Below are 13,013 nucleotides of genomic sequence, written 5' to 3' on the forward strand. Positions count from 1 at the left end.
TCCCTAACACATTAATATACTCACATGACAGATTCTTAAGGAGTGTCTGTGCTGTTCCTAGCCCCTCCCCCACCAGCCCAGGATCCACTGCAGCAATACCCTCCCCCACCCCCCAAATCCCATTCAGGGTTCACCCACCTGTGGGGTCCTCTGGTCACTGACCTCTAAATCATGATGAAGCCACTGTTTTTTCTTCATTGTTGTTTTATGAATTGCATACCTATTCTTGACCCTCTTCGGATAGAGAACACCTGTCTTCCCTACTCTCTGAAGGATGTAAAACATTCAGTGAGCGGAAGGTGTGGGCTGCTCTACACTTTCGTTAAGGCTAAGCGAAGAGGCAGGAGGCAGAGCCCACCTCCTCAAACTTCAACAGGGAGGAAATGGGCTTTTGGGGGCACGTGATATCTCTTTGTCAACAAGAGCTCCAGAGCACTGGTGACCTTTTAGAAGCCAGAGGAAGCAATCAGTAAGAGCTGAACTCACTCCTCCTTTTCCCTAAGCACAAGCCCTGAGTTACCTGAAACCCATGCCCCCAACACAGGACACAGAAAAGACATCACTATTATTAGAGAATCATTTATTGGGGAGAATTAATATTCTCCACAAGAAGGAATTATTTTGCGGTGGGAAATTTTCCGCTCTCGAAACGCTGGAAAAGCGTTTTCTGTTGACATAGAGACGGATCCCTAAACATAGTGCCTTTAGCAGTGGTGAGAACAGCTGGAGGCCCCTGGGCCGGCTTGACGCCTGCAGGTGGAGCTTGGATGGGGCACATGCTCCCTGCGAGGCACAGATAAGGGACGCTTCTTATCCAATAGCTGATCTTTAAACGCCATGACTTTCTGAGGGTGTCTGTTCTGGTCTCTGATCCGTCTAGAACATGTAGGATAATTCTGGCCAGCAAAGACAACTTCTTGGTGGCAGGACTTGGTGCTTGGCACTTTACAGGAGGGAGCCCTGTAGTTGGAAGGATGCCCCTGGACGGGCTCTGCCTGGGCCTGCTCTTCTGCCTTCTGGTCAGTTTTCACAAACTTTCTCAGGGAAGGAAGGGGCTCTTGAGGGCGGGTGAACTCTGCTGCACACCGCTGCCCCACTTTCTCCACTGGGAACTTCCCAGGGACTGTCCTGGTCTTCTGAGCTGTGGTGGTCCCAGTAATGGCAGCTCTCCCTTTAACCAGGCCTCTGCTCTGTGCAGATGATATGGGGCTGCCCTTTTCCTGGGGATGTTCTTGGTTTTTGCCTTTTGTCCCAGGACGAAGCCATTGAAAAATGTGGTTCATCTTTTTTCTGAACAGACTTTCAGGAGGAGGCTGTGCCTTCTGTGATGAGGTCTGGGAAGACTTGCTCCCAAGCGTCTCCTCTGATGCTGTGATCTGAGTAGGGAAACTCTTTCTTGTAGGTTGGCATGTCCCCAACCCTGCATCCCCTCCACCAAGCTCTTCTTTGCTGGTGCCCAGAGGGCTCACTCTCATTGTAGCTGGTGGGAATTTCTTATCCTCGTACCTCTTTCGGTCTTTCTTGGGGACCCAAGGCTCCTGCCGCTGCTGCCTGCTGATCCCAGTGTCCTCCAGACGTACATGCAGCACCTGGGAAGCTCCCATGTCCCCACTGGAGACACCGTGGGCATGAGTCAGTGAGGCCTTGTAAGTCAAGCTCTCTGAGGCAGGGGACCTGTCAGTGTGTTGGCCTTGGACCTGGCTCTGATTCCTCTTCTCTAGTTTCGACTTTAATTCCCTAAACAGATGTTCCTTAAGATCCGATGACTTTGGGTCTTGGGGAACTTGTCTTTTTGGTGCAGGGCTTTCAATGGTCCCAATAATTTCTATTTTACTGTGATTCTCACGTATCCTTTGGGAGCTTCCTGGCTTGCTGGTTGTCAACACATTACCAGTTTTTGACTGCAGAGCGTTGAGCTCCTTGGACCTGAATATGTCCCTGGCCGTGCTGTGCACGGAAAAGGGTTCCGACTTCATCTTTTTGTCCTGTCGCCCTTCTCTTCTATCACTGGGACTCACTCTCTCATCCTTTGTCTCATGTTTGGCACCAGCTTGCCTTGCAGGCAGCTCTGGGGGGCATCTGTTGCCTAGCTGAGTAAATTTCTGACTCGCTTTGCCTGTGATGCCACATGTGACAGGCAGATGAGTCTGTCTGGCACCCTTACTCCTCTGAACAACCTCTGCAATCTCTTGGTTGATACCAGAGGGTGATTGTCTCGGCACCCCTTGTCCTTGCCTGCCCATAGGTGAAGTAGCAGGGCAAAGACGATCCAGGACCAGGGCTGAATTTGTTGTTTCCGCTTTTTCTTGAAGAACAGATTTAGAGCTTCCTCTATGGGGCTCGAAGCCCTCGGATTTGGAGTCCACTCCCAAAGTTGGGTTATTTGAGGGGGGACAGTAGAAATAGGGCAAGGACTGGGATGCAGCATCTTCCGATTTAAACGCCTGTATGGATTCAAGGACCCTGCAGGGAAGGCCCCACTCCATTCTCATACGAAAGCTTTTAATATGGGTTTCCATCATCTGTTGTGCACTGGAATCAATGAAGCAAAGCTCCTGGAAGGTATTCAGGGAGGAGTCCCCACCCACTGAAGGTGGCAAACTCCTCTGTGTTATTTGGGTGCGGGATTTGTCAGAAAGCAGCAATGTCTGCTTGCTGGCATGCCATGAACAGCGCACCGTCCCAGGGAGCCGAGCCTCACTGATTTCCTCAAACTTCTTGCTCAAATGTGCTTTCAGGACATTTTCAAGTTGTTTCTGATCTAGACTTTCCTCCAAGGCCCTTGAATTTTTCCCTGACAGACTTGCCACGTGACTATTTAGGTCTTTCTCAGAGTCATATGCCGGATCCTTATCTGAAGAGCTCTCTGGGTCACTCAACAGATGAGCTTTTGGGCCGTTCTCTGGGCTGTGCCCCCGATCCTTCCCCATCTCCTTCTCTACCTGAAGCAGTTCTGAACCCCTCTCATGGAAGCTTTTGGATTGGCTCAATCCAACATTTAGATCTTTGTTCACCGAGATCCGTGAGAGTCCACGATTGCTCTCTGACTTAGCTATCTCTGAGAAATCTCTTGGAGGCATCATCAGTGACAGACACTCACAGATCCTGCGGGGCAGGCCCCACCGGTGTTGGATGAGCCTCTTTCGAAGGTGATGTTCCAGTTTCTTCCTCAGCTCATCACTGAGAGGAAACTCTACGGGAAGGATGGAGATGGAGGCATGGGCCTGGGAGGCCTGATGGTAAGGAAAGTTGGGAGCTGAAGAACAAAATTCTTCCTGAGATCTTTGGACTACAGAGGGGGAACCCCACAAACTTTCCTGTTGCTTCTGCAACACTTTCCATTCCAGTTGTTGAATTTCAGATGAGGTGAGAGACTCTGATTCATCCTGGGGTCTATGGCGACACACCCCACAGATCCTTATCTGGGGTACAGGACCAGATGGTAGGATTGGGAGTGGGGATTTAAGGTGGGCCTGGGACTTGACCTGAGTGAGAGGTAGGGGCTGGGATTGGGGCAGGGTTTGAGGCAAGTGTTGGGGCTGGATCTCAGGCAAGGATGGAGGTGGGCGATGGAGAGGTACTGGGGATTCTTGGCCCGTGGAGGCATTTGGGATGGTATTGAAAAGGAAGATTGTGGTGCAGTCACTTGAGTCACGGATAGCAGAGGGCAAGGACTCGCTGTGCAGAGATGGAAGACCCCAGAAGAGCTGCATACATTTTTCCTGTAAATGGTCCTCCAAGATTTTAGGATATGGGGGCTGCTCATGCATGTGCAGCTCCTTTGGTATGCCTGCACTGCTCCAGAAAGGAAGGGAGAATGCTGAGTCACACTCATCAGCATTTGACTCTAACGTTTTCCCCGAAGGATTTAGTTGGTGGCCTGGCCTAAGTTTTTTTGGAAAAGAACCCTTCTCCTTCTCCTTTTCTTTCCACATCAGGAAATCACTCCTCTTTCGGACTTGTCTCTCCAGGAGTGCCAGGACATGAGGGCTGAGAAATGAGAGGTTACCAGGCTCTATAAGGTTAGCTGTAGGGTGTCTCTCCAGAGAGGACTCTGAAGAATGGAGGGCAAGAAACTCTCGATTAAAATCACATGGTGCCAAGGTGGAAGGTGCTAAGAACAAGTCTTTGGCACAAGCTTGCCACCAGGATAATTCTGAAATTGACAGGCTTGAATGGTCAGTGCCTCTGACTGTTGGGACATAAGTGGACAACCCACCAGGGCTATCTGGAGATGAGTTCTCTGGAACAGACTTCAATAAGATGGAAACCGATTTAGATTTAGTCACAGTTAAAGGGTGGTCTGTCGGTGGTGAGACAGACAGGCTTGGTGGTGTGTGATGACAAGCCAGTGAATCAGTGGGATTGATTATCTGGGACAAATTTGGTAAGGGGTTAATATCTTGGGAAAGGGTGCGGTCAAGAGAGAAGATCGTATTCAGAGACAGAGTGGCCTCTGGTTGGAGAATAGGACCCGTTGCCTGGGTGTCATGTGGTGGGAGAGGGGGAAGGGCAAGGGGTTGGGGTGGGGAACGGTCTGCTGGGAATTTGGACTCCAAGGGAGGAAAAGACTCTTGTGGCATAGAGTGAGCCGGTGGTGAGGGTGAAACAAAGTCAGCTAAGGGTGTCATTGGGTTAGGTGAGAGGACGGAGGGGGGCGGTGGGGAAGGGTCAGGTGGAGGGGATGGTGTTAGGTCTCCTGGAAGGACTTCTGAGAAGGCAGAGTACAGAGTGAATGATGACTCAGTCCCAGAAGCTGTGGAAGCCATAGAGGACACAGAGGCGGTATCATCTTCCAGGTCCTCCAGGAGCCGATTGATCTCAGCAGTTGTGCTATTACACACCTCACAGGAGGGGTCTGGGCATAATAGTTGACGAAAGCGGGTGGTATCGAGAGGCCGGCCTAGGGGCCTGCGGGAGACAGGAAGTAGAAAACTGTAGCCAGGACCAGAACAAGGAAAGGAGGACCTGCTGGCCTGTCAGGGGAGGGGCCACCTGAAGCCTGCTCCCCCTTCACAATGCCCCACGTCTATGACTTCACCATACACTCAGCAGCCCTCACCCCAAGGCCTTCATTCACATACCCGTTCCTATGGCAAACCCCTCCCATGACTACTGCAGGCTGTACTGAATCCCTGGAATTGCAGAGAACATGTTAAAGAGGGATCAGGAAAGAAAAGACTAGTCACCTTTTCAGAATAGAAATTAGCCTCCTTTTCTCCTCTGTTTCCCTCTGGTAATTTCTCCAACCTGGGAAACCAGAAGAGTGAATTACATGTAATAAAGGTAGAAGCATAGGTGTTACACGGGAGTCCCTTTATGGGAGACCCTTGGGATATTAACGGGCTATTAACTCTGAAAGCCCCAAGAATCAGTAGATGTGGTCAAACGGTCAATGATAATATTAATAAGGTTCACATGTGTTTGTTGCTTCATTTATAAAGTACTGTCACATACATATATGTTCAAAACCACCATGTGAGGAACATAGGTCAATGGTTACCTCGAGGAGTCTGATCATCCAGGAAGTCAACGTAGTTTCTACAAGGTCAGGAGACAGAAGTTCTGACTCTTGATGTCTCCCACGGCCACCCACTGGGCAACACCCATTGTCCAGGCCCATCACTGCTTCATGCCCAGAGCTGGGCAGAGCAGGAATCTGAGAAATGTCTCGGGTTCTGACTACCTTCCCATGAGCCTTTCCTCTGAGGCCTCTATCTTCTGAGAGGGACTCTATCTAGCGACTGACATCCTCGGAGACCATGGACCTGGGACCTCATGGAGAGGACAGGAAGGGTCACCCTTGGAGAGCTCAGGTGGGATAGGTGGAACCTTACCACTTGGTGTTCCACCTCTTCTTCTCCTCTTGGCTCTGCCCTGACGCTGAGAACAAAAAGAAAAGAATGAGGAGCGAGGACTTAGTTGGCTTGCTCCTCTCTCTAGGAAACTCAGATATTCATCCAAGATTAATGTCACTCTCCATTTTTATTACTAGCACTTTGTGTTCTTTCCCTTTCTGAATTTCTAAAGGTGATAAGATACTTTCAATTTTTCCTTCTTTGAAAAACTCGAAGGAGGATTTTTGGCTGGAGTCCACACTTGATCTTCTCAGTCAGAAGTCCTCTGCTCAAGGAGGGCATAGACTCTGAGGCCCACAGTCACATCTGTGCTTCCTCAGATAGGACCCTGTATCCTGGGACAGAGCTCACACTCCAGTGTCTGCTCAGAGGCTCAGCCCTGCTCTCCTGATCTGCCCAATACAAAGGACGGTTTGGTCGAATGACGCCCGACATGGGAATGTGACTCATGATCCAGTGTTGGGAACAGTGTTCTCCTACACAGATCCCAAACTCTCTAAATAACCTAATGCAGGGCCGTGAAATCAGTGATGGGATTTTATCCAGGAATCCTCCACCACACCCAGATGGTCTGTGAGTTTTAAATGGGAAACAGTCCCAGCTGAACCCCTAGTCCTGCCTGGCCTATTCCCCTAGAAGGATGATGTTCTATCCTCTATTCAGACTTGCCATCTTAGGAGTCTCTCTGGACCAACTCATTTAAAAATGTGGGACTAGAAATGGAAACAACAATAAAAAATCCCTGTTGGTGGCTTGCCCAGGGATCCTTACCTTTTGGTAGATTTTGGTTTTCCAGAAGGTTGGTAAAGATGGAATCCCCACCAGGAAGCACAGGAACAGAAGAAGCAACCACAACCCACACACGATGGTGAGGTTGTGGTCACTATCTAAGAATGTTGAGCAGATGCTCAAAAACAACTCAATATGGCTATTCAGAAATGAGAGAACATTCCATTGACTGAACTCCATTTTCTGAATCGCAAGGCTGCCTGAGGCAACTGAGCTCTGAGAGTGTCCACACTTGCCTATAATCCCAGGCCTGCATCACAGAGCACTGAAGAGTCACAAAGGGTTTCAGAGGGTGGGGGAGGGGACATGCAGAGGGTGTGCCCATGGCCCCTTCCCCCCACCAGCCCAGCTGATCTCTCCATCCATCCTGGGCCCTCCAGGTCCCTCTGCCCTACCCTGCCATCCTATTTTCCAACTCTGTCCGTTCATCATATCATACAATTACATTAATGGAATTTTCTGCCTGTTCCACCTGTACTCCAGATATTACCTGGGCCCCCTTTACTGTTTGGAGAGCTTGACTTTGGTTTCACCAATTCCACTGCCTCGAAGTCTGAAATGCTCCCTGGAATTTTTGCTAGTACCCAGACATTTACACTCAGAATCATATATGTCCTCAAATCCATCTTTCCTTTAGAATGTTTTTGCCTTACATGAACCCTGATATAGAACTTAAAGTTCTTTACTCATTTGGTTTTGTGAATGTTGAATAACAAATTTTAGTTTTTTGCTTCAGTCAGCCTTTACCGTCTTCAGCCAGTGGGGCTGACTCAAATAATTGAAATGAATAATTCATTATTCAACATTCACAAGACTAAAATCAGTACGGGCACACCTCACTTAATGAAAGGGACATGTTTTGAGAAATGCATCATTAGGCACTTTCACTGTTGTGTGAACATCACACAGTGTACTTACACAAACCTAAGTGGTAGAGCCTACTACACACCCAGGCTATGTGGTGCTACCCGTATGGGACCACTGTCATATATGTGGTCCATTAGTGACCGAAACATCGTTAATATTGTTACATGGTGCGTGACTGTGGTGGATGACAATGACAAAATGGAGTACCATCTTCAAAGCTTCTAAAATGGAGCTGGGAGGCCATTAAGGAAGTGGGGCTTATGCTTCTACACCACATCCACCACCAGATGTTAACTGAACTTTTGAGCTTTACCTGACAGCAGAGGTCACATCTTGAAGTGTTTCCTCATTCCAAGAAGGGACAGTCTGCCTAGGACCAACTATGTTCTGGCAAGTCAGCTCACCCCATGCCAGAAGCAGTCATTAACTGTTCACTGTAGACCTTTGTAAGCCTGTGTCCTTTCCTTTTATCTACCCCTGCCTCCTTTGTCTTCCTAGGAGCACATTTGAGCTTCTACTCGAATCTACATCTCCTGAATTGCAATTCTTGAGACCCCCAAATAAACTTTTTGGTTCTTTTGCAGTTTATGCCTCTTATTTGCTGACTTTACATGGTGACAGAAGTGGGATCCCTAGCTACTGACCTTCAATTCTGGTGCCACTTCACAGACACAAGCAAGGTGCCTGCAAAGAATCTTTTGTGCTCTGTCGTCTCCTCCTGGTGGCTCTGGTTCCTGGTGGTAAGTCCTCCTGGGCCTGGACCTCCCATTTTTGGTAGAGGTCCAGACTTTATGTAGGCGTCATTTGATACTGGTTCTGGCCATCCTTCCATTGTCAGCTTTGTTAGAAACTTCTGTTCCTTTCACTCCTTTTTTGGGCCTTTGATCCTTTGGTAAGTTCATACAAATGAGAAATCCATTTTCTAAGAGGACCACCAAAGAACAGCCCCACTCTGGCACTCCTGCTGGTTTTGTCTTTAAAGAATACAGACCTTCTACATGTAGATTTTTGTCCCACTGGGCTCAGATTACTCAGGGTGGTTTAAGGCTTCACTGGCCTAAATGGGGCTCCTTTGAAATTCCTAAATTGGTTTATCTGTGCACTCAATTGGAAAAAGCCTATCAAACCAAACAAATAAAATGGGTAACTTTTTAAAATTGGTATCTTGAGGCCTCTAAATGAAACACTGTAAAGGACACTTCTTTGCAAGCCATAACAATGTCATAACTAAGAATTTCAAATGATTAAATGTAAGTGCCATAGATAAAAGAATATTAACTCCTCCTGTATTCGTCAGGGTTCTCTGGAGAACCAAGGAGATTATCTATATATATATAATATATATTAATATTGATATATAATAGAATATATAATCCATTGTATCTATATTTAAATTCATTTATTTAGTTCTATAAATTACATATATACACATAAAATTTATATATAAAAGAAACTTTGGCCTTGCCCCTAACTGCCTCAAAGAATTTAAGACAGAAGTCCTGTTCCAGGAAGGAGCTGTCAACGTAGGGAACTCTAGATGTGGTAGAGAAGGAGGTACCTAGCCGGGCCCATTTTACACAAGTTCTCTCTCATTTGTTTAGAGATGGCCCAGCAAACATTTGGTTTTCTGTCTCCCTGTGAATTGGCTTCCTCCTCTTTGAAGTCCCAAACCATGACCCCCAACCCCGCGCCTTTGTAAAATATCTAAACCCTAACCATAGGCCTGGCAGACACGCTGTAGACTGAGCAGCAGCATGAAGACCAGGGTCAACCTGATGACATTGTGGGTGGGACTACTGGCTGTTTGTCCACATCCTTGTCCTGGGCGCCCAGGAAGGCAGTCACCCAGCAACTTGCAGTGAGGTGTGGCGTGTGACTATGTTTCAGCCAATGCAATGGGAGTGGAAGTGGTGTGTGCCATTTCCAGGTTGGAACTTTTGAAAGCAGGTGTGTCTTCTCCGTGTTCCTTCTTTCTCCTTGTGCAGATTGGTTGCAGACAATGATACAGGCGCCAGGAATGGCGGAGCCAAGAGACGGGAATTCATGGGTGACTGACACACCCTGTGGAAGAGAACCACCTGCCCAACGCGAAACCCACCTTGGCCTGTAAGGCAATCACACATAAATTTCTACTCTCTGGTTATTCTTTTTCGGGATCTGCTTGTTATTTTCTTAACTATTATGGAAATATTTCAAATATGCAGAAGAGTACATAGTATGACCTCTATCTCCGGCCCCAATACCCAGAAAGAACAGACGTTGAATTGTGCCCTATTTGCTTCCGATGTTGCATTCATTTGCTGGGGCTGCCATGACAAAATACCACACGTAGGGTGGCTTAAACAATAGAAATCTATTTTCTCACGGTTCTGGAGGCCGAAGTTCAAGATCAAGGCGTTGGCCTGTTTAGTCTCTTCTGAGGCCTCTCTCCCCAGCCGCTTCTCCCTGTGTCCTCACACGGTCTTCCCTCTGTGTGTGTCTGAGTTCTAATCTTCTCTTCTTATGTGACTATCAGTCACATTGGATTGGAGCCTACCCATGTGACCTCACTTGACCTTAATTACCTCTTTAGAGGCCCTCTCTCCAAATACAGCCCTATTTTGAGGTCCTGGAGTTAGGACTTCAACATATGAATTTTCAGGGACATGATTCAGCCCACAACGATATCTCTGTTTTTAAGAAGCAAAATGTTGCCGTCACACCTAAAATTCACATTTCCATCCCGTTCTCCTCCCTCCCTCATCATAGGTATCAATATCCTAAAATTAATTACATTCTTTATGATTCCAAGAATAGCCATGTGCATGGCTCCATTAACAAAAGATTACATTTTTATGCATAGTCAAGACATACATGTGTATGTCTCCGTTAACAAATTCTTACATTGTTATGCACTTAAAAAATCTACAGGAACAGCAGCACACTGCACATGTCCTTCTTTGATTGGCTTTGGGCTGTAAATGGGGAAGGAAAAACAGCAGCTGAGGGTAAGAGAATGAATAAACAGCTTATGCATAAAAACCCAAAAGGACAGATTTCCAAGAGCATCCAGGTTGGTGACCATGTGCAGGTTCTGGGAGAGTGATTACCTGGAAAGGACATGGAAGCTCAGTGCCCTTTCCCCATGTCTTGCCCTATGCGTCTGTTCCATCGAGCTATTCCCGAGTCATATCCTTTTCTAATAAACAGGTAATCTAGTAAGTAAGAGGTTTCTCTGAGTTCTGTGAGCCGCCCTAGCAAATTCATCGAACCGGAGTAGAGAGTCTTGGGAACCTCCTACTGACAGCCAGTTGCTCAGAATCATAGGCGACAACCGAGACTTGCTATTGGCACCTGCAGTGGGGGCAGTCTTGGGGACTGAACCCTTAACCTGTGGGATGTGTTGCTGTCTCTGGGTACATAGTGTCAGAATCGAGTTGAATTGTAGGACACCCAGCTGGTGTCCCAAGAATTGCTTGTTGGTGTGGGGGACTCCCCCGACCCCCAACCCCACACACATTGGAATTGGTATCAGAACCTAGGAACAAACTGTGAAAGATAAGCGTCTTAGCTTGGGTTCCCATAACAAAATGCCATAGCGTGGGTGACTTAAACAGAAATTTATTTTCTCACCATTCTGAGGGCTGGAAGCCTGAGAGCAGGATGCCAGCATGGTCAGGTTCTGGCGAGGGCTCTCTCCTCAGCTTGCATAAGGTCCCCTTCTCACTGAGTCCTCAGATGGCGGGGTGTGTGTATGCGTGTGAAGAAACAGAAAGAGACATCTCTTCCACTTCTGATGAGGCCACAGTCCTATCTGATTTAGGTTCCACCATTATGACTTCATTTTCACCATAATTACTTCCTAAAGACCTTGTGTCTGGACATGGTCACAAGGGGGGTCAGGGCTTCCATATATGAATGGCGGGGAGAGAGAATTCAGTCCATAGCAATAAATAAAGAGCAAATAAATAGAAACAAAGGTTTGGCATTTCTCTTTCTCATTTCCTTTCTTCCTGACTTTACTGTCTTGCTCTTTGTCTAGCTTCTTGAACAAGTAGCTCATTGGTTTCTAATTTTTCTTTTTAGATACGTATGTTGAAGCTATCTTTCTTCTAAGTATTGTTTAATTCCATCCACCAGATTTTGTCATGTAGTGCTTTCAGCTATAAATATTTCCTGAGTTCCATATGAGATCACTTTCAATGCAAGGTTCTATAAGTTCCCAGCCATTATTACTATTTTCTCATCTGTCGCTCCTTTTACAAGTATGTAATGTTCCTCCTTGTCACCATGTTGGTTTTGTCTGGAGCTTTACCTCCAGATTTCTATAGATATACCTTTTTATTGACAGGTAAAGGACAAAATGAGGAAATATTTTTGCTATATATAAGCATGGTATCTGTCTACACTCCTGGGAGAGTGTAGACTTCTAATCTGTCACTTATCCACCTTTGTGAAAAGGAATTCTAATATTGGCTCACTGAAGTCATTTTTGATGAGGATTTTTAGGCTGCTTAATTTTAAAATGGCTTACGATGAGGATTTTTAGGCTGGTTAGTTTTAAAACTACAGATGAGATTCAGGCTCCAAGGAATGGAATTTGTTTGCCCCTTTGTTGGGAAACATTTACATTCCTAAGGGAAACCTCTATCTGTGAAGATGCCTCCCTCTCTGTGCCAGGAAGAAGGGGGGATGGTCTTATCTCTAGAAGCTCTTAATCAATGCCAGAGGCAAGAACTTAAGTTGGTTACTGTCTGGCAACCTCATGTAACTGACCCCCACCCCTCCCCCCCCCCCACAAATCCTCCTTTGTCTTTAGCCGAGGATAAAATTCAAGCGGTGACTTCTGCCATTTACTCAATCCGGTTTGATTCTTGTCTAAAAGTCATGGGATCACCCAATGATCAGATCCCACCTGCACTGATACCATTTTAACTTTTTTTCATGTTCTTTCCTTTGTCTTGTAAAGAGATGAATCATATACCTATGCCTTAAATTTAGCCCTAACCCTCAACTAGGGGCAGCAGCAGGAGCTCTGACTGCCGGTGAGTCTTGTCCCCACGCACCAGCTCTGCCTGCCCATGGGTCCTGTCCCCATGCTATTCTATACTATTCTCTAAATAAAAGAGCACTACTGCCAGATCTTGAGAGTCTAAGAAATCTTTCTTTCGACTCCTCGGCTCACCGACCCCGCATCATTTCGGTCAACAGCACAGGAAATTGGTAATATGTATGTGTGGGGACCTGGAAATGGCCACCCCAAGATATGTCTCTTTGGCATCAGGATTATTTGAGGCTGATTGCTTTTGATAAACTGGGACAGGGAAGGAGGAATGGAACTTGCCCTTTGTTAGGGCACATTTATATTTGTAAGGTAAATCTCTATCTGTAAAAGTTGCCTCCCTCTCTGTACCAGGAAGAAGAAAGGAGATGACCTTCTCTCTAAAAACTCTTAATCAATACCAAAGGCAAGGACTTAAATCTGCATTTTATTGTGCTAGTCTGGTAACCTCCTGTAAC

At 46.8% G+C, this 13,013-nt stretch overlaps 1 protein-coding gene and 1 long non-coding RNA gene across 51 annotated transcripts in view; one reads left to right on the top strand and one right to left on the bottom strand.

Moving 5' to 3' along the window:
- The window catches only part of LOC138917966 (heparan sulfate glucosamine 3-O-sulfotransferase 4-like), an 87,660-nt gene that overhangs the window by 48,315 nt on the left and 26,332 nt on the right, over nucleotides 1–13,013 (top strand). For all 50 annotated transcript variants that reach the window (XR_011426682.1, XR_011426681.1, XR_011426677.1 and 47 more), the window contains 2 exons: nucleotides 8,099–8,254; nucleotides 9,500–9,620. The gene's annotated coding sequence lies outside the window, so the exon portion shown is untranslated. The remainder of the gene's footprint in view (nucleotides 1–8,098; nucleotides 8,255–9,499; nucleotides 9,621–13,013) is intronic.
- Nucleotides 564–6,771, bottom strand: LOC138917967 (uncharacterized). The gene is made up of 4 exons (XR_011426686.1): nucleotides 6,630–6,771; nucleotides 5,838–5,883; nucleotides 5,190–5,250; nucleotides 564–4,911 (listed from the first exon to the last, which is right to left on the bottom strand). It is a non-coding gene; the product is annotated as an uncharacterized lncRNA (long non-coding RNA).

Source organism: Equus caballus, chromosome 16 (genome assembly GCF_041296265.1).
Source record: "Equus caballus isolate H_3958 breed thoroughbred chromosome 16, TB-T2T, whole genome shotgun sequence".
Lineage (NCBI taxonomy): Eukaryota > Metazoa > Chordata > Mammalia > Perissodactyla > Equidae > Equus > Equus caballus.